This window comes from Drosophila navojoa, chromosome X, assembly GCF_054131105.1.
Source record: "Drosophila navojoa isolate 15081-1374.11 chromosome X, UAZ_NAV_1.0, whole genome shotgun sequence".
Taxonomy (NCBI): Eukaryota; Metazoa; Arthropoda; class Insecta; order Diptera; family Drosophilidae; genus Drosophila; species Drosophila navojoa.
In genome coordinates this window covers 15,984,938-16,009,260 of record NC_142895.1, presented here as the reverse complement: position 1 = coordinate 16,009,260, position 24,323 = coordinate 15,984,938, and the positions used below count along the sequence as shown (strand labels likewise).

Below are 24,323 nucleotides of genomic sequence, written 5' to 3'. Positions count from 1 at the left end.
ATTTTCCTACTACTGTACTACTATTTTACTACAATTTTACTTCTATTCTACTACTATTTTACTACTATTCTGCTACTATTTAAATCGTACACTACTATTTTTTTACTATTTTACTACTATTCTCTACGATTTTACTGCTATTTTACTATTTTACTACTATTCTACTACTTTTTTTACTTGTATACTACTATTTTATTCCTATACTACTAATTTACTCCTACACTACTATTTTGCTACTATTTTACTACTATTTTGCTTTTACTTTACTCCTATATATCTATTCTATTACTATTTCACTCCTATACTACTAAAAGTATTCATTTAGACCACAAACTGCATTCGAATGATTTTCTTTTTCTGTTTTTGCATTTCTCTTGGAACAAGCTCAAATGAATCATAGACACTCATGCTGTGTGTTGAATACATTTTGACAGCAATTTAGTGAATCGTGTGACTCAGTTTGAATAGTCGTGCCCCGGAGTACAACTACGATATGTATTAATAGTGCCCGCATTACTCAAAAGGCATTCACTCCACGTAAGATTCATTCGTTCGCTCGGTCGTTCGCTCGTTCGTCTGTCCACCTGCCTGGCTGAGTCACTTGCTTGGCTACTTTCTCGCCAAATGGACCAACGAGAGCGACTGATAGAGAGGGGAGGGGGAGGGGGAGGGGGAGAGATGAACTAAGACAAAGTGTGCACGCCTCCGCCTTAACAATTCGAGAGTAAATCACGCCAATCACTCGACAAAACTTTTGCATAACAACAAAGCCAAAGCGATAAATGAAGACAAAAACAAATCACAAAAAACAAAAACAAAAAAACAAAAGAAAATAGACGCCAATGGCCAATAAGTGTGGCCAAATGGCCGAAAAGGCGAGACCAGCAAAAGGGGGGCTGGGGTAAATGAGTCTTTGTCATTGCAAGGGGCCATTCGCTTTCCATTCATAATTTGATACAGATGCCAAAAAGTGTAAAGTGGAATAGCTAAAAGGAGAATTGGGGCCACAAATAGTTGTGCCTCCTTGTTACCCGTACTTACTCACTCTCTCTCTCCTCTCCTCCTCTCTCTTGCTGTCCTTGTCTGTGTTTAAAAAGTATTTTCAACTTTTGGCCACATGCTTCATTTATCACAAATTCATTTATCATTTGTCGTCATACACACACAGTAGCCGCAAAGCGAATGCTGAGAATGCGAATCTGAATCCAAATCGAAATGTTAGTGCGAGACAGAGACAGACAGACAGACAGAGAGAGAGAGAGAGAGAGAGAGAGAGTGAGGAAGCCGCTACAAACTAAGCCCCGAAAAAACTGGCGGCAGACGAAGAAAAATGATAAAGCAACAGCCATGAGCCAGGAGCCCGGCCAAACACAGAGAGCAAGGAGGCAGCATGGAGAAAGAGTGAGAGAGAGTGAGAGAGAGAGCGAGAGAGAGAGCGGCAGCAAGGGGCTTAAATTCACATAGCTCGATAAAAATGTTGGCAGAAAAGCAAAGCGCCCTAGTCAAAAAAGAAAAAAAAAAAAGAAAAGAAAAGCAAGAAAATAACTGCATGGCAAAATGAAAACCTATTTGAGGGGCGCCGAGAAAAAAATAAACGAATGAAAAGTAGTGGAAAACAAACTGAGGCAGGCCGAATTGGCAAATACTCTCGTAGAAAATATATAAAAAATATAAATATATAAAATATTTTAGATTTTTATAAGAAAACCTATCGATAAATAGAGTTGGCTATCGATGAAGTTATCCAAATTATCGATAGGGTAATATAAATATAAAATATATATTTACAAAAATATACATTTCGCAAAGAGTAAGTTTGCTTAAATAAATTTGTATTATTATAGACATAAAATTTCTTTTTAAGTTGATAAGAGGATAAATAAAAAATTAATCAAAATTCGACTGAACCTTTTAAAATATTGTATAATAAAATTTTTTGAAATAAATATAGTTTTATTTAAATATAAAAATTTGTTATAAGTACAGTAAAAACTTTCACATAAATTATTTTGATTTAAACTGCCTTAGAATATCTTTAAAATAATATATAAATAAATATATAGCCTTGAGTTCTGAGATAAAAAATCAATCACTAATTTATTTTATTATTTTTTTTATCAATTAATTTATATATATTTAACTATTAAATGCACTTTAAGCACTTCTCTTTAGATTTAATAGCCCTTAAATTTACGAGACTTGTCTTCTATATATTCAATGCTATAAATTTGGAGTCAAGATTTTTAACTAGGGAGCAATCTGAAGTTCTCCTGCTGAGTTTTCTCTATTAAAAAAGGCTCCCTTAGGATCCGCTAAATTGCTTAGAAAACCCCAAGCAGCTTATGGAGCTGCCAAGCTGCGCCCAAAATTCCTTCAATTGCTTCCCTTTAAATATATTTTTCTTATCAAAATAATTTCTCTTAATTTTGATCATGTTTCATTCGCAATTTCATTCAAATTTTTGGCATTACATCAACGGCATAGACGTATAGACGTACTTAAAATGTAATTACTTGCGTGAAATTACGCAGCACAATAAATGCCATAATTAATTCCAATTACTTGCGCAATGCGTAATTAAGTAAATGTAATTACCACTAATTATTAATTAGCTTTTAATTGCATGTTGGGCAAACATCTTCGCCAAGTTAGTGTACCCTTTTTTTGTTTTTTTTTTTTTTTTTTTATTTGGCTTTAAAGGCAACTCGTCGCATTTATCGCCCAAAAAAAAAAAGTTGAGGAAACTGCAAAAAAAAGGTCAGGAAAAGCTACGAAAACACAGTCGCGCGCTGGACGCAAAGTTGCCAATGAAGAAGAAGAAGAAGATGAAGGCAACGTGAAGAGCAAAAAATCCGTATAGTATATCCCCAACGAAACGAAGCGAAAATAAAATTTCCAGCTAATGACAAAAATTTCCGGTTTCGGCAACAACAACAACAACAACAACTAAAAAATGGCAACTTTTGTTGGTGCTGGGCGCAGGAAGAGCCAAGGCGAGTAGAAAAACGCGACCAAATCGCGCTCGTCTAATGATAAACTTTGCCATGCGGGACAACAACAACAACAACAACTACTACTGCAACAACAACAAAAGTGAAAGTGCACAATTTATGGCCTAACATGCAGCTGTTGCAAGCGCACCAAAATTGTTTGCCAAATCAGTTGTACAGCTAGCGATTTAAAACGCCCACAAATCGCGCGCGACTCTCGCGCGTTGTTGTTGCACTTTTTGTGTGTTTGACAGTTAATTAACGTTGTTATTCATGTTATTGCTATGTATATGCCACAAGGCGAACGAATGCCCCCATACACCAGCATCATCAGTCGCATCATGGCATTCACAATCGCTCCATCGGCTCCATTGTGAATTGAGCGCGGCCCTTTGGCGATTTGGTGCGCGTGCGTTGCACGTTTGACGCCACATTTGCGGCAGATTGGAATGTTAAGTGCTTGCCGCCGAAGGTGTTGCTGCCCCACCTCGCCCACGAAGAAGAAAAGGAGTTAAACAAGACATAACATAACCGAAAAGCCAACACACACAGTGCGAAATTTGATGAGGGCCACGCCAGACACTTGAACCGAAGCGTAGGTAATAAGGTAATGGCAAAGCTAATGGCTAATGGGTAATGGGCAATGGGTAATGGGCAACGGCTATGCTGTAATGGCCAAAATGCGACATGAGGCAATGGGTAATGGCTAATGGGTAATGGTAATCCGAGCCAGCTCATGCGTCTGCAATGCTCTTTTTCTTACCCCTTTTAAGTGTTTTTTTTTGTTTTCCTTCTCTTCTTTTTTTTTTTGGCTAAAAATTGTTTTCATTTTGTGGCCACATTCCGAGAATCGCATTGCAGTTAAAAAAAAAAAAAAGAAAAACACGAAATATAGGTGGGCGTGTTCACACTTCATGTTGACACGCTGACTCAGGCAGGTCGTAAAAATGGTCAGCATTAACATTTACATTATTAGGTAATGCACCAGTTAACGTTCATATGAATCATGTTTCAATATTCACAGTATTCACTTGCTTCACTCAGTGCATTGGCACAGTTTTCTGTGAATATAAAAATGAATTTCGCATCTTATTAGAGTGAATATTAAAATGGATATACATTTAAGATATTCAAATTATTCATGAGTGCATTCAGATGTAAAACAATAAATATCCATTCTTTAGTTATTTTAAATATGATTTTTAATGGTCTATCATGACTACGTTTAGGTTTATTCACTTGATTCATGAGTATACTCACATTGTTCGTGAATATAAAAATTATTCATGAGTGCATTCATGTATAAAACAATAAAGATTCATTCCTTAATTACATTAAATAATATTTTTTGGAATCCTATGATGAATACGTTTGGGTTTATTCACTTGATTCATGAGTATACTCACATATGATTCGTGAGTGTATTCACGGCTTGCTTTTTTTAGCTGTATTTTCCTGCAAAGTGTGAGCTCATGAGAGTCATGATTCATTTCATTCATGAGTGCAATCGAACAGGCTTTTTATAAAATATTCGCTTAAATTCAAATTAATTCATATGTTTATTCATTAGGTCTGGAATGCACTGGTGGCTTCCTCACATTATTCACATAAATGATTATTCAGATATTCACGGTGAATAAATTCATGAGTGTATTCATTGCAATGAAGCTGTATTCAAACTGCATGAACATGACATTTGACTAAGTCTTTCACTTCAATTGAGCGTGCTCAAAGCTTTTCATGAATACATTCACATTCATACATTCATTCGCACAATTAGCCTAATTTGGCATCAACTATTTGGCTTAAACGCAAATCATTTGGCGCTTGCCATTTTGACAGCTGATGCGGGACTGGCCCAGAGTCTAGAGTCTAGACTCTGCAGCGTCTCAAGATACTCACTCCTTTGAGTGTTGAGTGGAGTGTGTTGAGTGTCTCGTTTGAGTGCTTCAATGTGTTTGTAAATTTACATACATACAGACATACTTACATATGTGTGTGTATGCGTGTGTGTGTGCGTATGCATAGGTATGTAAATCAACACAAATTTTCCCACGTCGTTTCGACAACAAAATTAAAAAAAAAAAAATTTATATATGTATTTGAAAGGCAAAACTCATTTATCAGCGGCATTTCAACAACAAAAGCGGCCCACATACAACAACAACAACAACAACAAGAAAACTACGCGTCAATGCACAAGAAATGAGCAGCATCATCGTTTATAGAGAGCATAGATAGGCTCAGGCTCAGACACAGCCCATAGACATCAGATGACAGTGTATACTGTACAGGCACACACACACATGCACACACACATGCACACACACATGCACACACACATACATATATGTATATAACACTTTGTATATATAGATGATTATATAGTGCGCTATTTGGCTCTGGGCGACATGCTTATTATCGATGCTGGCATTTCTGCTTCTTCTCTTTTATTAATTTTTTTATTTTTATTTTTTTTTCTCTCTTCATTTTTTTTATTATCTCTTTTTCCCATACATTTTGTAGAAGCAGACGCCATTGAATTTATGGCCGACATTTAATTGCAAATTTGTCCTCTCAAGGAATTGGCACAAAATGTGAATTGAGTTTCTTAAGAGAGGAGAAAAGCCAATAAAAAAAAAACTACAAGAATTTATAGGGTATATGAAGAATGCGGAGTATGTGGAATATGTAGAGCATAGACGATAAAGTAGACAATGATAGAGAGAGAGAGAGAGAAAGAGAGAGAGAGAGAGAAAGAGAGAGAGAGAGAGAGAGAGAGAGATAGGGAGTATACTTATGATTATAGTACTACGGCAAGGTATAAAGAGAGAGAGAGAGAGAGAGAGAGAGAGAGAGGGGAAGAGAGGTGGATACTTATGATTATAGTACTACGACAAAGTATAGAGAAAGAGGGAGAGTGAGAAAGAGAGACAGAGACTATTCTTATGATTATAGTACTTTGATGAAGAATATATAGAGAGAGAGGGAGGGAGAGAGAGAATATACCTATGATTAGCGTACTTTTTGAGATTATATAAGGTAGTTTGGATATATATGATATATGTATATGAAGTGTTATGTAAACTTATTGAGGGACATACAGTGTTTAGGGAGTATGTATGTATGTATATAGGCCCCCATACATAAATTCTATTGCTATTATATGGTATTTTTAGTGTATTATATCACACTATAGATTAGACATATATGTATATGTCCTGCTATGTGAAGTTTATGTTATTTAGGAGATTTAATGGGTTTCCTATGATATATGGATAGTGGGATATATGTATATAATATACATTTATGGGCATTTCCCATGAAATGAAACCGCTTGGATTTTTTGTAATTAACTATCAGTGTCCGTACGGTTATTACGACGAAAATTCTGGACATATGATTATGAATACTATGTTGCATATACAGGAGAATCCTCGGCTGAAGGAACCGTCGTTGTACCCAGATTCCATTTTATTTGCAATGCTTACATTTAGTATACGTGTCTATAATCTATGTGATATATTGATTAGTCAAGTCTCAACCCAAAGTAAAACATAGATACCCATACACACACAGACACATACATTTACAGGGTATATCTCGAGTCATGCTTAGGATTGGAGCAGCGATTCGCATGTTGTCAATTAATGCGATTAATGCGAATAATGTGCTTATTTTCAAGTATTCGTAACACAACAAATATGCCTGGTACGCAGTCGAAAATAAATCGGTCTCTGTTTGTCCATTATACAGATGGATATGTGGCTGCATAGATGTGAATATATATTACATATAATGACTACAAAATTGTCATTAGACACGGCGCATAAATTTTGAGCAGCAAATAAAAACTTTAAAAAATAAAAACAAAAAAAAGCAAACAGAGCGCATAGTTCTTTCATATGTGGTTCCACTTTGTAATCAAATTATTTTGATTTAATTTGCTCTCTCTCTCTCTCACACTCTCTCTGTGTGTTTTGTTTTCTCTTATTTGTGAAGCACTTGCGAAGGAAGCGACAAATGCTGCCCCATCAATTTTGTGTAGGCTCCCAATTTAATTGATTTTACAACTCGCGAGTCGGTGGCTTCGTGCTTAAAATTCAAATCATGAAAGTGTTAAGAAAACGAGCAGCCAGGCAAAAAAAAACTAAATAAATAAACATGTGTGTGTGTGTGTGCACTCGAGAAAACCCTAGAGAACCGGACTCTGAACAGGTTCTGTCAGCGAACTGTGAAGAATTTTTAACCTGCCCTGCGTCGCGGTCGCGGTCTCGAGTCCGAGTGCGACTCCGGGTCCAAATCGTGTACAGAGCGACAGAGACAGACACACAGAGAGAGAGAGAGAGAGAGAGAGGGACAGCGAAAAAAAGGCACCCAGACGAAACCAGTTCCCAATAATAAAAACTAATTTATTTACTAGTTGTAGTAGGTACAAAACGCACACAAACGAAAAGAACAAAAATATTGAGGAGCAAGCAGGAAAGGAGTCAATACAGAGAGAGAGAGAGAGAGAGGGGGGGAACAGAACTCAAGCATGGGCGACAAACAGTTCGAGAAACTGCGTGTGTGGCTAATCAGAATCAAATTGATTTAAATTTGAATGGTTCGACGAGTAAAGTGCGTGCTGTGGTTGGGGGCGGGGCCGCAAAAGGTGGAAAAAAAAAAGTGAGGAAAAAAAATACCGATAAGCAGGGGCAACCAATTGTTGTCGTTGTTGTTGTTCAGGCCATTTGGTAGTTATCTTGCGGCTGCTGCGGCCTTTTCTCTCTTCTTTTTGTCAATCTTAGCTTCTTTTCGGCTAAATTATGGCCACGCAAATGGACGAAGAAGCCGACAAATAGTTTTGGAAATTCGTGTCTCTGTTGATATACGAGGCGCAAGATATAACGCATATTTGCATAACATTTGAACTAAACAAAACGAGATAAATACCGGCGGTTAGCTGGAGGGGGGGAGGCGGGGAAATAGTTCGAACCTCCAGAAATTAGCTCGAAACCAATTTGAATACAAGACCAAAAAATTTGTCAACAGCTGCGCAAACTATTTACCCAGCAACGGCAGCAGCATCGAGACTTGAAGTGGAAAATAGTTGAGAGTTTTCAACAACAACAACAACAACAACAAATGAACAAATGTACATGTATAAGAAAAAACCCTTCAGTTCAGTTCAGTTGGATTTACAATCAACAGCTAGGCGCTAATGGATTGGCAACTATTTGCAGTTCGTTCAAACAATTGAACTAGTTCCAGGTGGTGGAAATTTTGGAGCTGAAAAACTTTGATTGACAAACGATTATAGATTGTTCCAAAAAAGTGTAGGTAGACGCCCACTTTCTTTGATTTGTACTTGAGCGAACTGGAACTGGTTCCAAATGAAGCGCACAAAGAGCCAGTTGAGCACATTTTTTAGTAATTAAACGCCTAGAACTAGCTCGAAATGAAGAGCATAACACTTATAAATTTTCATGTTAGATACAGTTCAGGTGAACAAATGAACTAGTTCAAAATTATTCAGTCAAATTAATTAAAATTTTGTTGACATGTCATAGAGATATTTTAGTATATTTCTATATACTTTCTACTCTTCAGTTCATATGAACTAGTAGAACTAGTTCGAAATTTGGTAGATTTCTGAGCCCGATTTCTATTTTAGTATATTTCTATATATTTTCTACTCTTCAGTTCATATGAGCTAGTAGAACTAGTTCCAAATTTGGTAGATTTTTGAGCCCGATTTCTATTTTAGTATATTTCTATATATTTGCTACTCTTCAGTTCATATGAGCTAGTAGAACTAGTTCCAAATTTGGTAGATTTTTGAGTCCGATTAAAAGATCGAAGAGAGTTGTGTATATATATATATTTTTTAATTACTTTTCAGTTCATATGAACAACTGGAACTAGTTCGAAAAATTGTTCAATAATGTTGGTCATTTAACTTTTGATTAACTTTTCAACAAATTCTTCAAGCCAACAACTCATATGAATTATTGAACTAGTTTTTTGAGTTCATATGAATACAAGAAAAGTTCAACTATTTAACACAAACTTTAAATGTGTATATGGATAGTATATATGAATAGAACTAGTTCAAAAGCGCTGCAATGCCACGAATAGCAGTTGATTTTATTTGGAATTTTTATCAACCAACTTCATTTTCTTTCTGTTTCGCCTGAAAGCCTGGGAACTCGAGCTGAGGTGCTGCTGATGCTGCTGCTGCTGCTTACATAGATTTGCTTAGGAATGAAGTTAAGAATTTTGTCGCTTTTGCAGTTTTGCAGATTCGCAGATTTGCTTTGGCCTCAAAGCGAACAACACATTGTTTGCTGTTGCCCTGGCAACTGAGTGGAGCCAGAGACTTGGCATCCCCTAAGTGAGGCTGACCTTTGTGCCATGCTAATGCTGCATCGAGTCCCACCACGGAGAGACACCAAAGGTCAACGTCAACCCACTCACTCACTCGCCGGGCTGACCATCAACTGAGCAGCGGCAGCAACTCTCAAGTGATATGCAAATCTGTGGCAAGCAAAGGAGAGAGAGAGAGAGAGAGAGAGAGAGAGGGAGAGATACGTTGCCAGGCAAAGGAGATGAGGGAACGAGTGGAACTGGATGTTAGCCAGAAGCTGTAGCTGATTGCCCGAATGAAATCAAAGTAATTTGTTGTCTCTGCTTTTCGCAGGTACTTAAACGAAATCCAAATAAATAATTAATGATCAAGTTGCGGTTGAAATCCGAGTATCACTATGTACCCCGCCCCGCCCCTGGCCACAGCTCACACTCTCTTCTCCTCTGCATCTTATTATTTTTTTGGTTATTTTGTATTCGGCTTATGTTTCCGTTGCTTCACAGGAAAAAAAAATATAGAAAACAAAAGGTAACAAAATTCTAGAGATGCAGAGCTGCGATATAGATGGAAAAAGAAGTATGTATATATGTATATATATAAAATTAAGCGAAGAAGAAATAACTACAGCTGCGAACAAAGCTGGCAAGGCGCAAGGCAAGGCAGGGAGCTGCCCGCAAAACTAACTCAAAGATACAAAATCTGAAGGCAAACATAACAAAAGCCAACGAACGGATGTTGGCAGCGGCCCATTTAACAGCAGCCACAACAACAACAACAATAACAACAACAGTAATAACAAGAAGCAAGCAAGCAAACTGAAGCGCAAACTTTTGCGCTCACTTTTGACGTGTGCTTAGCCCCAGCCATTAGATAGAACCTCGCTGCAAACAAAGCGGCGCCAAAGATGCTCCAAGCCAACACACAGACACACACACAGACACAGAGCGAGAGAGAGGGGGAGAGAGAAGGCGCCCTCGTTGGTTGACAACAGGTGGCAACTTGAAACTGACTCAAGATATCGCACCACCTGACCCACGCTGTCCACTTACCTTTGCCGTTGCCTTTGCCTTTTCCTGCTGCTGCTGCTGCTGTTGCCACTAAATGCGCTTAGATCTGGCTAGATGCATACACGATGCACTTTAAGCATATATGTATATATATATATATACGTGTATGTATGTATGTGTTACCTGCAATTGCACAGAGAGAAGAAAAGTGAGCATTAGTTGACTTGGCGCTTGGCTAAAGGAAAATGTTCTCCTGGCTTAGTGTTTGATTCATTTGAGTATAATGCTTATAATTAAAAGAAAAATAAAGAGAATTAAATAAGAGAAAGAAAGCGGTAAAATACAGAAATGAATAATAATCATAAATGAATATAATAAAAATAAATAAATATATAAAATAAAGATAACAAAATAAATATACATATATATCAATATATATCTGTTTCAATTTAAATTGATGTAAATAATAAATAATGGAACAAAATAATCACGAATTAAAAACAAGAATTTAATAAATAAAACATATTTTATATATATATAAATAACAAGTAAGAAAGCTCTAGTCGAGACTGCTCGACTACGAGATCCCCTGAACCCTACAAGCAACTGATATTTCAATAATAATTAGCAAACACACACACACACACACGCATACAAACAAACACACGCATACAAACAAACACACGCACGCACACACGCATATATAGGCGATTGCGCTTGGGTTGCGCTGCAGTGTTGGCAATATAATGAAAACTTATTTGTTGAATAATTTAATTTCTAGACGTACGATCGTAATGAAACTTTCAGAACGTAATCATAATGCTAAAATGTATGTGTATACCGAATCACAAGTCTCTAGTATTTGATATACGACTTTTACAAAGATGAGGGTGAGGGGGTGGATTTAGGGGTGGGGGGTAAATTTTAACAAAAACCGAAATTGTATAAAATACATCTTTATATACATTTTAAATTTGGAGACTCTAGCTTGAAAGATGTAGGAGATATAATTCTTTAAGTGATCGTCGATAAGGTTTTTTATCGATAAAAAAGTATCGGAATGAGTTATCGTTTTTTAGTGATAAACTCGATATGCGCGTGATATATACGGACATTTTAAAAAAAAGTTGAAGTCTCTAGCTCTTATATCTTCTGAAATCGACGCGTTCATACATACGGACGGACGGACGGACGGACGGACGGACGGACGGACGGACGGACGGACGGACGGACAGACAGACGGACAGGGCCAAATCGACTCAGCTTGTCGCCCTGATCAAGAATATATATACTTTGTGGGGTCTGCCACGCCTCCTTCTGCCTGTTACATACTTTTAACAAAACCATTATACCCTGATTTCCCATTTTCAATGGGTTCAGGGTATAAAAAGTGGAAATAATAAATAAATATATATTTGTTTCAATTTAAATTAATGTTAATTTTAAATAATGGAACAAAATAAATAATCAGGAATTAAAAACAAGAATTTAATAATTAAAAAAAAATATTTTATATATATATAAAAATAAAAAGTGGAAAAATAATTAAATATATATCTCTTTAAATTTAAATTAATGTAAATATTACATAATGTAACAAAATAATCACGAATTCAAAACATGAATTTAATAAATAAAAAATATTTTATATATATAAAAATAAAAAGTGGAAAAATAATTAAAGTAAATGCAGAGGAATAAAATTGATTTATTTATTTATTTATTTTCTTTTCTTTTTTTTTTTTTTGTATATTTTTGTGATTTTTCAATATTTAATTTAAACGCAAGATTAAAGAGGATTTTAACTGTCAAATTGTAAATACCAGAGAATGCATTTAGCAACTCAATAACAACAATTTGTGGATTAGTTAGATTAATTCAAATTAAAGAGCTTCATGAATTTTTGCATTTTGGATTTATTTAGTAAACATTGTTTTTGCTAACCAAAAAAAAAAAAATTATAATAATAATTGCAATTTAGGGTCAAAATGTCAGCAGCTCGAATTTAAATTTTTAATCTAGCAACAATTTAGTAGTTTTGTTGAACAGTGTTCACTGTGTGTGCTTCAGCTCTCAACTCAGTTCAAGTGATGCTGCTGCTGCTTCTTGCCACATTTCATTGGGCTCAAGCGCCGTTTGACCCCAGACTTTTTTTTTTTTTTTTTTTTTTGATGCGCAGCAAACAAAATAACAACAACAACAACAACATAATATAATATAATATAATAAGAGCAAAGCTCGCCCAAGTTCAATTTCTTTGTTCGTGATTTTTATTCATTTAAAAAAGTAAAGTAAAGTATATGTATGTATATATTTTGTTTATATACATATATATGCATACAACAACATCAAGTCGAAACTTTTGCTAGCCTTGCCAAAATTGCCAAACTCTCAGCGAAAAAAAAAAAATCCGACAAAAAACGAAAACATAAAGAAAAGAAATGTTTTTTCCGGTTTGCTGTAGATGTAAATACCTTGAATATCATAAACAAGTTCAATGATACATATATAATTAAACAATCTGAAAAGTTGCAAAGAAAAGAAAAATATATACTTTTTATGTGTATATACATACAAATATATTGTCCATAGCAAATAAGCCTAAGTCTAAGCTCTAAATTTGTAGATATTTAAGGTATTTAATAAAGAAATGCAAGATTTCAACTTAGCTTAGGTTTTTGCCCATTAGAAAATATATAGAAAATATTTATTTCCGTTTATACAAATTTATATTATATATATAATTTTTATATAAATTTATATTATACATATAATTTTTATAAATTTTTTTGTATTCCACAATTTATATTTGATGATTTTTTAAATATTTTTATGATTTTATTTGTCTACTTATTTTAATTTAATTTATTTTATTTATTTATTTGTTTACTTATTTTAATTTAATTTACCTCAATTAATTTGATTCATTTTATTTATTTGTTTTTACCTAATTTAATCGTTTGATTTTTTATGCTTTTTTGTTTGTTAACTTAATTTAATTTAATTTACCTCAATTAATTTAATTTTTAATTTATTTGTTTTTTTTTTTTAACCTAATTTAATTTACTCAAATTCACTTGATTTTTTTTTTATATTTTTATTTATTTGTTATTTTTGTTTGATTTTCTTAAATTGACCTCAATTAATTTGATTTTTTACTTAATTTAATTTACTTAAATTTATTTGTTTAAAAAAAAAAACATAAAAATGTTTTCATTTATTTGTAATATTTCAAAACTTTCTCTAGATTTTTGTAAGTAAAAATGTCTCTAATATAATGTATATAAATATATACTATTTATATGAATTTCGATATAATATAAACATATTATATAATATAAAATATATGATTAAATATAATATAAAATTCGCCTGTGATGTATAAAAAATTTCCTGATTGCGCATTTACAGGTATAGAGAGAGAGAGAGAAAGAGAGATAGAGAGAGCGAGACAGAGGGAGAGAAGCGAAAAATAAGATGCTGCCAATCGGATACTCAATCGAATTAAAATGCATTCGAGTAGCAATGACACTGACACTGGCCAAAAAAAAAAAAAAAAAAAAAAAAGAAAAGAAAAGAAGGAAAATTAAAAAGAAAGAAGCGAAATTTGTGTTTGGGCCAGAAACGAAGTTAAGGCGGGCCGAGGCGGGGCAGCACAGATACAAGATACGGCGTCGAGCACGAGGGGCGGCCAGGGGGCGTGCAGGGGCAGCTGGCGATGGCTTAAACTGTGGCAAAAGTTATTGTAACTTTGCCCGCAGCTGAGGCATGAGGCATGAGGCATGAGGCATGTGGCATGTGGCATGCTCTTTCGATGCGGCGCTATCAAGCCCGTGGGGCGTTGGGGTTTTTTACGTTTTTTTTCCTGTTTTTTTTTTTTTTTTTTTTTTTATTTTTTTGGAGGCGCACGACACGCGCCTACTGCGACGCATTTTTATTCTGACCTCAATCGCTGGCTGGCTGGCTGACTGGCTGACTGGCTCCCAGCTTCCTTTGTTATGGCGAAGTCCCCCTCTCCCCTCTCCCCTTGCATCTGGGCAGCCTCAAGATTTGTTGGGGCCACCCTCTGACAAAATTTGGCTGCCCTTTCCGTGTTTAAACAGTGCTTCCTTTTCTTTCTCTCTCTCTCTCTCTCTTTTTGTATATACCCTGTAAAGTTATTGCGAGGGCGGCTTGCCTAGACACCACAGGAGTGAGAGCGGCATTGATTAACTATAATGCTTGACTAATTTTAGCTCATTCCAAATGGAAGATGAGAAATCTTAAGCCAAGTTAGTTAACATTAGCTGTTGTTAACTTTTCTTTATTTATATTTCAGTTATGAATTCAGTAAAGTCTTGACCTTTTCAAGGCCAAAGACAAGGCAGAAGCTGTGTATATGTGGGCATATATGTAGCTCTATTGTGGAATTTGGAGCTCCACAATAAATAAAAAACAATTCTACGGCCCTAAAAATCTACGAGATTCGTTTATATATACGGACAGACAGACAGACAGATAGACTAAATAGACTATAGAAACTATATAGACTATTGGAACTTGTCGCCTGATCAACAATATATATGTATATACTTTATGGGCCCTGCCACGCCTTCATCCGTCAGTTACATAGATTTTAATTGAAGCATTTATAGTCGTTTTTCCCATATTTCCCAAGAAACTAACTTAACTAAACTAATTGACAATTTTTTATTGGAGTTAGTTAAGCAAAAATATTTTTTATTTTTATTTTGTATTTATTTATTTTTTATTTTTTTTTTTTTGTTATAAGAAAATATAGCTGTACATATATTAAAATTTTATTTTAGTGTAATTTACGATTTAAATTCTCTGTTTCTACATTTAATATCTGTTACTTAAGTATCGATACCTTCAATTCCCATTGCCCTAATTTAAGTCATAATCACGCCAGTTTTTACAGGGTAACTGTTGGTCACGCCCTTTGGCATACGCCCCCGATTGCTATTCAGCTTAATTTTATTTTTTGCTCCATATCAGAACGCAGCTTCTTGGCCAATTGCTTTTGAACGTTCATTCGTCGCGTTTTGTTTTATATTATTTTTTTTTTTTCAGCTGTCTTTGCGTTTTTTTGTTTTTTTGTTTTTTTTTTTTTTTTTTTTTTTTTTGCTCTTGGCTTACAAAGATGCTTTTAAATGATTAAACGCTGTGATTTCTTATGTTGGCTGGGTCGCCACTTTGTAGCTACATACATACACATATATATGTATGTATATATATATATATACATATATATATTATTACATTCTGTTCGCCTTTTTTTTCGTCTTTTGCTGCTCATTTTGTTCTCTGGCTGAGATTTCACATGGTTGACATTTCGGAGCCCAAATCAGTTCATGATGATAATGATGATGCTGCTGCTGATGATGATTATCATAATTGAGATTATGATGATCAATGTATTAGCATAAGCAGGCATTCATATTTTGTATTTTTTTTTTTTTTTTTAATTTATTTATTATGTTCATCATTAAGCCAAACGTTTGAATTGTTCGCCCGAAATTTGACTGCGAAATTAATTGAAAAGCAAATTCGGAGCTAAAAGCGTGATAAATCACAGAAATTATGAGAAACGACAAAAGAATTGGGGAAACTAGTTTAAATGCTTTGACAAAGGGATATGTTAATAAGCACAAAAATACCCTGTAATAAATGTAAGACATTTGTTTCTCTATATATGGATAGATGTATATATTTCTAGATATGGATTTAAGCCTATATAAACACATATCCCTTTTTTCGTATCCCCGTATCTTTAAATATTCTTAGAATAATTTTTAACAAACATATTTTTTTATTTATATTATTTACTTCTTCTTCTAGTTAATTGTCCCCCCTCTCTTTGTCTCTCCACTTAAGCTAACGGATTCATTGAACTTTAAGTCTGAGGCAGTAACATTTGGGCACACAATTTCCTTACGCCATAGAACCCTTTTTAAAGCAAAGCAGACTTAAAACAAAGCGCAACAAACAGAGAGTGAAACGAGCTTTTGGCTGGCAAGCATTCAATTCGAATCAAATTGATTCGTTTCAATCAACTGTCAATCAGCATTAGATTTGTCTCAATAATTTCGGAAGCGAAAGACAAAAGACTTGAACTGTCTTCAGGCAGAGCAATGCCTTGAGAATTTAAGAGTTTTTAAATGATTTCTTTTACGAAGTTTTCAGGTTTTTCAAGAAACTTGACAAATATTAAAAATTACATGAAAAATGATTTTTTTTTTTTTTTAATTTGTAAAACAAACCTTTTCACTTTTTGTCAATATTCATTACGTTTTTAGGAAATGCAAAAAAAAAAATATATATATATATATAAAATAAACGAAAAATAAAAATGAATAAATATAAAACAAATACATACAAAAAATTAAAAAAAAATAAATAAAAGAAATTTGCAAAGCCAAAATAATAGAAAAATTAAAAATATTTAACCTTAATAAATTTCTGTTTTCCTTAGATGATTTAAAAAAAAGTTAAATAACTTCAAAAGTAAATTAAATAAATGGTATAAAAACTAAAAATATTTAAAAACAAAAAATGCTTTAAAATAATTGAAAAATATATAGCAACTAATTTCATAAAAAAGTAAATATTTGTATTTAAATATTTTATTTTTTAAATTTTCATTTAAGTTATAATATATTTAAGGCTATATAAACTACAACTATATATTACATATTATAATTAAATAGTAATGTTTAATTTTTTATTATTATATAAAATTTATATATTTTTGAGCTATTTTGTTTATACTATATGTTCATCTTGTAAGTATTATACTATTGCAACTGCTCCATATTTCCACTTTTTAAATTCCTTCTGGCTTCTGCTCAACTATTCGCTGTTCATGAATAATCAACAAATTAGCAAAGCTTCACTGGCTTCACTCTTGCTTTCGTTGCAAATGCGGCAGCCATAAAATTCCCAACTGGTTATGGCTTAGCCGGAGCAGCAGGAATTTAGAAATGGTAAAGTCTGTTAATGATAGAACTGGAAGGTTCTCGAAATGGACAAATGGAGAGTTACATATATATACGCATAAATTGTGTTAATTTGCTATTTAATATTATTCAATTGTACTAATTTAAAGCCTCATCTATACATATACATACATATATAGATTAACATATACATACATGTATACATCCATCAAAATTACCGAAATACATGCATACATACATACAGATGCATGCGTTTTGCCTTTGAAGAAAATTCTCTGTTTAAAAAACACTTTCACAACTCCATCCTGCCTTTTTTTTCAAACATTTTAATTAAGCATAGCGTATACACACACACACACACATACATGTAGCTATTGTCTATACGTAGAGAGAAAGAGAGCGAGAGAGATAGCTCTAACAACTACATCCAAATGCTTTGGTCAAGTGTCCAACAATGAAAAGGCACAAAAATGAAAACAAAAACAAAAGCAAGTAGAAAGTCAGCTACAATTGTTAAACGGTGCATTCTATGGCAAGTGGAAGAAGGAACGAAAGAAGCGGGAAGCGGGAAGCGGAAAGTGGTGAGCAGTAAGCGGGAAGCAGCACGGCAAAGAGGAAGACGATGACGAAACGGTTTTTGCGGCTGGCAAAACGTCGAGCAGAAACAACAAAAACAAAAAAACAAAAACAATTTGTCAAGCGTTTGCCCACTCCAAGGCATTCCAACGGCACTTATCAGCAAATCAAAGCGAATCTCTTTGAATCTCTCACTCTCTCCTTCTGTCTGTCTATCTCGCTCTCTCTCTCACACACACAGCAATTTGCTGCTGATTAAATGCTCATTTTGCTCTGCTCAAACGTCTGGCGAATGGAAAACGTTAAACAAAAAACCCAAAGTATAAGAGTTAATTATTAAATATGAAATTGCTTTTTGGTTTGTTTTAGTTTCTTGCATTTCTATGAACATTTTTTTGCTTTTCATTTCAATCAAGTGTTAAGTAATTAATTCTCTATTGAGCTTTAGAAATATGTTTGAAATGTTAAAAAAAAAAAAAAAACAGAAACAAAAATAATTATGCAGGCGCAAAGAAAATATTTAATTACAAAATGAATAAATACATAGCCAAAGCTATTTATAGTTGAAGTTAAATTAATTGGAGTATTATATTTTTTTATTATTATTTTTTTTTTCTCACACTTGATTTTTGTATATTTAAGATACCCTTTTTTTACATTTATATACTTTTCTTTTTGATTTATTATATTTATATATATAAATATTTTTTTTATATTACATTTCATTTTATTATATGAATTTTTTTTTAATATTTTATAGCCTATGGTTTACGTTTTATATATTTTACTTTATATATACAGAAATTTACATATATGTATTTTTTGGTACTTATTATTCTGCATGTTAGGTTTTTAATTTTATATTCTTCTATTATATCTTTTGTTTTATTTATTTCTACATTTTATAAATATATGCTATATATTTTGTTTCATTTTTTTTTTTTCTTATTTTTGTTTTAGCTTAACTTCCATATCTATCAACAGGTGAGCTCTTCAGTCGTATATACCCCATCAACTTTTCATGCTAATGCTCATAGAAAGTAGTTGTGCTTTTGGTTTTTCATAAATAGAAAATCTTTCAATTTTTCTATTTATTTATTTTTTTAGTTTGTCGCGCGCGTGGCGTCCGTCTATAGAAGTTGAATAAACAATCATTAAGAGTCGTTAAAGGAAGCGACCAAAGAAAATGAAAATGAAAAACAAAAATCCGTTGAAAAGCAGCTAAATTGCAACTGAAAATTGAGCTTTTGATAAGAGCAAGGGATTTGGGGCTGCGGCTGGGGTTGGGGCTGGCGTTTGCAATTAGGGGTTGCAGCTGTATGTGTGTTTTTCCACTTCACACAATTTCCAATTAGAATCAAGGAAATACAGCTAATATGAGCAGAGGCAAGCTATGGCAAATTGAAACACATATACCACATAAAATTGAAAAACAAAATTTATATCTATACATAATATGAGATCTACAATATACATCTAGAGCGCATTTGATAAGTATTTACTGAGAGTGGAAGAAAATCTCTGCAAAGTATCTCTTATTATATTCCTCAAATTTAACAGTTGACTGAAAATATCCCACACCAACAAAATGTAAACTTAAAAAAAAAACTATAAAACTTGATTTTATCACATTTTCATAAGCAACGCAAACTCTCAAAAAAGTTAAATAGTTTAGGGCACTATGATAACTTTAACTTCAATATACAATTTCAATTATAATCATAAAAATTATGAAATTATATTTAAAGCAGTTAAGGAAGAATTTCTTTGTTAAAGATAAGCTAGAACTAGAAAAACCAAAGAAAATGTGAAGCACTTGGGTATAGCACAGAGAGAGAGAGGGAGAGAGACAGAGTGAGAGACATAGAAAGAGAGAGAGAGAGGGGGATAAGCCAGAGTTCATAGTTCAAAATGTTGTCTGGAAAATATTTGAAGGGCTTCAACTAATGAAATAAAATTATTATGAAAAATAATTAAAAAAGATTAGAAACAAATAAAAATATAGATAAACAAAAAAAAATCTTCTTAGCTGAATTTATAGTAAATCGGTTTTATATTATTTATATACATGTAAATATATTTGAACTTTTTTTAAAATATCATTTACAGCTTATTTGATTTTATTTTATTTATGTGTATATTTACATAAATATATACATTAAATTTTCATTTATTATTATTAAAATTGAATTTAAAAACTATAATTTTTTTACTTGATATGTCTTTAATCCATGTATGAATATTTTATATTAATATATTACAAGTTCGACTTCGATTCATCTATAAAATGTTAGAAAAGATCACAAGTTTTTTTTTACATAGATATACAAAGATATATATATATATATCTATACAAATTGTCACATAGATTTTCCAGATATGCATTTATATCCATTCTATTCCACATATCATACATAAATCTCTGAAAACTCGAGTCTATACGAATTTTTTGTATGTTATTCAGAGAACTTTAACAAAACTTGTGCGACTTTTTTTCCAAACTTTATAGATGTCTGTACATTTATAATTCTATATACAAACGTATATCTATATAATTCTATTGCATTTCACAATTTGCGCAGCATGAGAATTTTTCAAATTGATACCAAAAACCAGCAAAACCGACGCTAAAATATCTGTTTTTTTTTTTTTTTTTTTTTTTTTGGTTTATTCTGCAGCAGCACTTAAAACGCGTCGGCTCATTAAGAGAAAACCCCAATCCCCAATTGCACACACACACACACACACACGCGCGCACAGCAGGCACTTAACAATGTCAAACGCTTGTCACCTCCCCCGCCTCCTACTCCCTGAACTCCTCACTTCCTCTCTATGGACCCCTTTGCCTAATGCAGAGAGCCATTAAAATGTCATGCACTTGGCGCGGCGAAAAACTAAAACCAATTTTCCATTGCAGCTCGCCGCGACTGCAAAACTGCCAAAAACAAAAAAAAAAAACAAAATGCAGAGACTAGAATAACCAAAAAAAATGTATATATTATATAGGAAATAAATTGAGTGCGGGTGCGACAGAGAGGACATGAGTTTTATTAGCCTGCCGCTCAATTACAGCACATACAAAACAGTTGCCGCTGTGGTTGCTGCTGCTGCTGTTGTTGTTGGTGTTGCTTTAAAGGGTGCGCAGCAAAAACCACGAAACTGCACAAACAGCAGCAGCAACAACAAAAACAGCAGCGAAGGCATATTGAAAATGAGAATACGATAATAGCGCGGCTTAGGCTAAACTGATCGCACACACACACACATACACAATTGCTCTCTCACGCTGACCGAGCAAAGCGAAGGAGCTGCACAGAGCGAATGCAAAGACAGTGCGAGAGCAGGTAGCTGCATTTTGAGTTGCTTTTGTAATGCACGTAATTGTTGTTGCTGCTCTGTCCATGCCTATGCCCATACCTATGCCTACGCAACGACAACACCAAGAAGAACAGTTAGAAATGGCATTACCTTTTTTTTTGTGTGTCGGCTAGTTGTTGTTCTTCTTCTCGGTTGATTTTCAATTTTGTTTTTGTTTTCTTTATTTGTATTATTTTGTTTACAGCTTCTGTTTGTGTTTCTTCTCTTTCGTGTAATTCACAGCTTTTGCATATGTTGTATTTTGCATTTGAATATTTCGCGATATTCTACTATTTCTTTTGCTTCAAATTTCTTGCACTTTTACTTCTTTTTTTCTTCTTTTTTTGATTAGCACTTAGAATTTCATTTAGGGAACACACACCAGAAAAAAAATTTGATCTTTTTTGCAATTTGTTGCTGTTGTTGTTGTTGGGCGAACGCGTACCGTTACCGAGTCGAGCTACCGGATCCTTTAAAGGTTCACTTTGGCGTGGGAGTCAGCGCTCTCACTCTCACACCCACACGCTTACACACGCACGCGACTGTCCCAGAATGCGTTAATAAATCAAATAATTTGTGGTATGTTGAAGACGAGCAAATTATTAAAAAAAAAAATTAAATAAATTAAATCTGAAAACATACACACGCACACACACAGAGGGAACGGCAACAAAGGCGTCGCGAACGCAGTGGCCAAATAACCGGTTTACATTTACACGGGACAGCGCCTGGGCGACCGGCATTTACAATTGCAGCGAATTCGTTTCGTTCAACAAACGCTCAACAAATCACAATTAATTCAACCGTTACCGTCCGTTGCACGACCGCCTCGTTCGGCTTTGTATTTGCTTCTGTTCATGTTAATTTAACAGCGCGTTCAGCTGACTTGTCGGCTCTGTTACTCTCCTGTTAATCGAACCAAATGTGTTGCAGTCGAACATGCTGGCGCTCTTAACGCGCTGTTATGGTCGCGGAGCGCAACAGCGCTCTGTGCGATGTTCGAGTTGGCTGTGGAACGCATGTGGAACTCGAACTTGCGCTGTTAACAGAGCAACTTCAAAGCGAAAAATCTTTGATATTAAGTAAAGATATTTAAAATTTGACAAAAATTTAATGCAATTTATAAATAAAATTTGCATGTACTGCTAGGAGAGGAGCATTTTGGCGAAATTGGTTAACAGCTCCAGTTGAAGGAAGTTCGAGTTGCATGTGGGCTGAAGGAACGACTGAACCGGTTCAACAGGATGCACATAGATAGAGATAGAGAGAGAGAGGGAGAGAGAGTGACTTGGTGTGAGGGAGTTAGAGAATGTTGTGCGCTGCAAAACAAGCTACCAAAACAAAAGACGAAAAATGTAGCAACAACAACAACAACAACAGAAGTAAAGCAGAGAATTGTTTTTCTTTTTTATTCGGGTTTTTCGCTGTGAAGTAACCGGACAACAATTTTTTTTTCGCTCTGCTCTAGCAGCGAAAATGGCAACGCTGCTGGAATAACCGGTTCGACAGCGCAGGAATGCACAAAATACCAACAACAACGGCAGCAGCGGCAGCGGCGGCAGCGGCAGCAGAAATAATGCAGCGTGCAATGCATCGCAATGAACTAAACCAAAAAAAAAAAACAAAATAAAGACAAAATAAATGAGGAACAAAAAACGTGCAAGCGAAACAAACACAAACAAAAAAAAAAATCAAAGAGTTTGCAAAACTTGCAACTGGAAGGGGCGACTGGCTGGATACCCGATAACTAGCAGCAGCCTCGTTGTTGTTGTTGTCGTTGTTGTTGTTGTTGTTGTTGGCTAAATGACATAAATCTGCGTGGCAAACAAAAGACTTAAGCAACGAACGTGGCGCAGCGTGCAACTGCAAGGCTGCAACTGGATTACTGTTACACGGCCAGGCCAACTGGTGACCATATAACGGTAAATGCAACAACAAAAAATAATGATAATAATACAAAAAGAGAGAGCGAGAGAGACAGAGAGATAGATGGAGATAGGTAATGGGAATAAGCAGAGCGTAATCATGTTGGTAAACGTTCCAAAAGGATTCCAATTGGAATGCTATATGAAATGTGATGAATAATTATCGATAATCGATAAAGATGGCAAGAGGTCAAGAGCGAATGAGGGAGATAAATGGAAGGAGCGAGAGATAACCAAATATAATGAGCGATCCGTATTTATAAGGGCAAATATTCCAAAGGGATTCCAATTGGAAAGTGTGAATATTGCGGTAATTAATAAGATTATAAACAAATGCAGATACAGAGTGTGGGGATGATATGCATGTAGTGCTATTCTAGAGAGTGAGTGAGAGAGATGCATAGGGGATTAAGTACAGAGTGTTCTTAGAAGCAAATGATCCAAACTAAGTCCAATTGGAATCGAATGAAAGGAAAATAATAGGGAGGGAGAGGAAGGAAAAAAAGAGATGAACAAATAAAAAGAAAGAGTACGAGAGAGAGGAAGAAAGAGAAGAAGAATGAGGAATCAAGAGAGAAAACGAGGTAGAAAGAAGAGAAGAAGTGAGAACAGAGAAAGAGAGATAAGGAGAGGAAGAGAGAGGAAGAAGTGGAGAGGAGGACAGAGAAAGAGTGTGAGAGGGGGATGTAGAGAGTGAGAAATGAAGTTTAAGATACATAGAGAATGAAAATTAGGGAATGACAAATAGAAAGAGAGAGAGAGAAATAGAGAAAGACATAGAGATAGGAAGAGAAGTAGATATAAGGAGATAAAGCATCTATGATACTAAAATTGATTAATGAAATACCAAATTAATTCATCTTCTTATCAGAGATGAGCCAAACTTGAAATTCATGAGAATCGCGTAGAAGGGCGAATATGTATATAAAAATGCGTTAATTTGCAGGCAAATGATTTGTAAATCTGCTTACACAATAGATCAAGTTACACACATATACATAGACATATATACATATATATGTATGTATATACATATATGTATGTATGTACGTGCCCCTATCGTCATCTATATCTATGTATACCAAAAGCTAAATAAGCTTCTAATTTGATTTATGCTCATATGAATTCCATTTCATGTCATTTCCAGGAACGAGCCGCAA

At 34.3% G+C, this 24,323-nt stretch overlaps 1 protein-coding gene across 1 annotated transcript in view; it reads right to left on the bottom strand.

The window, feature by feature from the left end:
- Positions 1-22,112, bottom strand: part of LOC115565378 (uncharacterized) — a 112,518-nt gene extending 90,406 nt beyond the window's left edge. The window contains exon 1 of the mRNA XM_089264727.1: positions 21,350-22,112. The gene's annotated coding sequence lies outside the window, so the exon portion shown is untranslated. The remainder of the gene's footprint in view (positions 1-21,349) is intronic.
- Between the last annotated feature and the right edge of the window lie 2,211 nt (positions 22,113-24,323).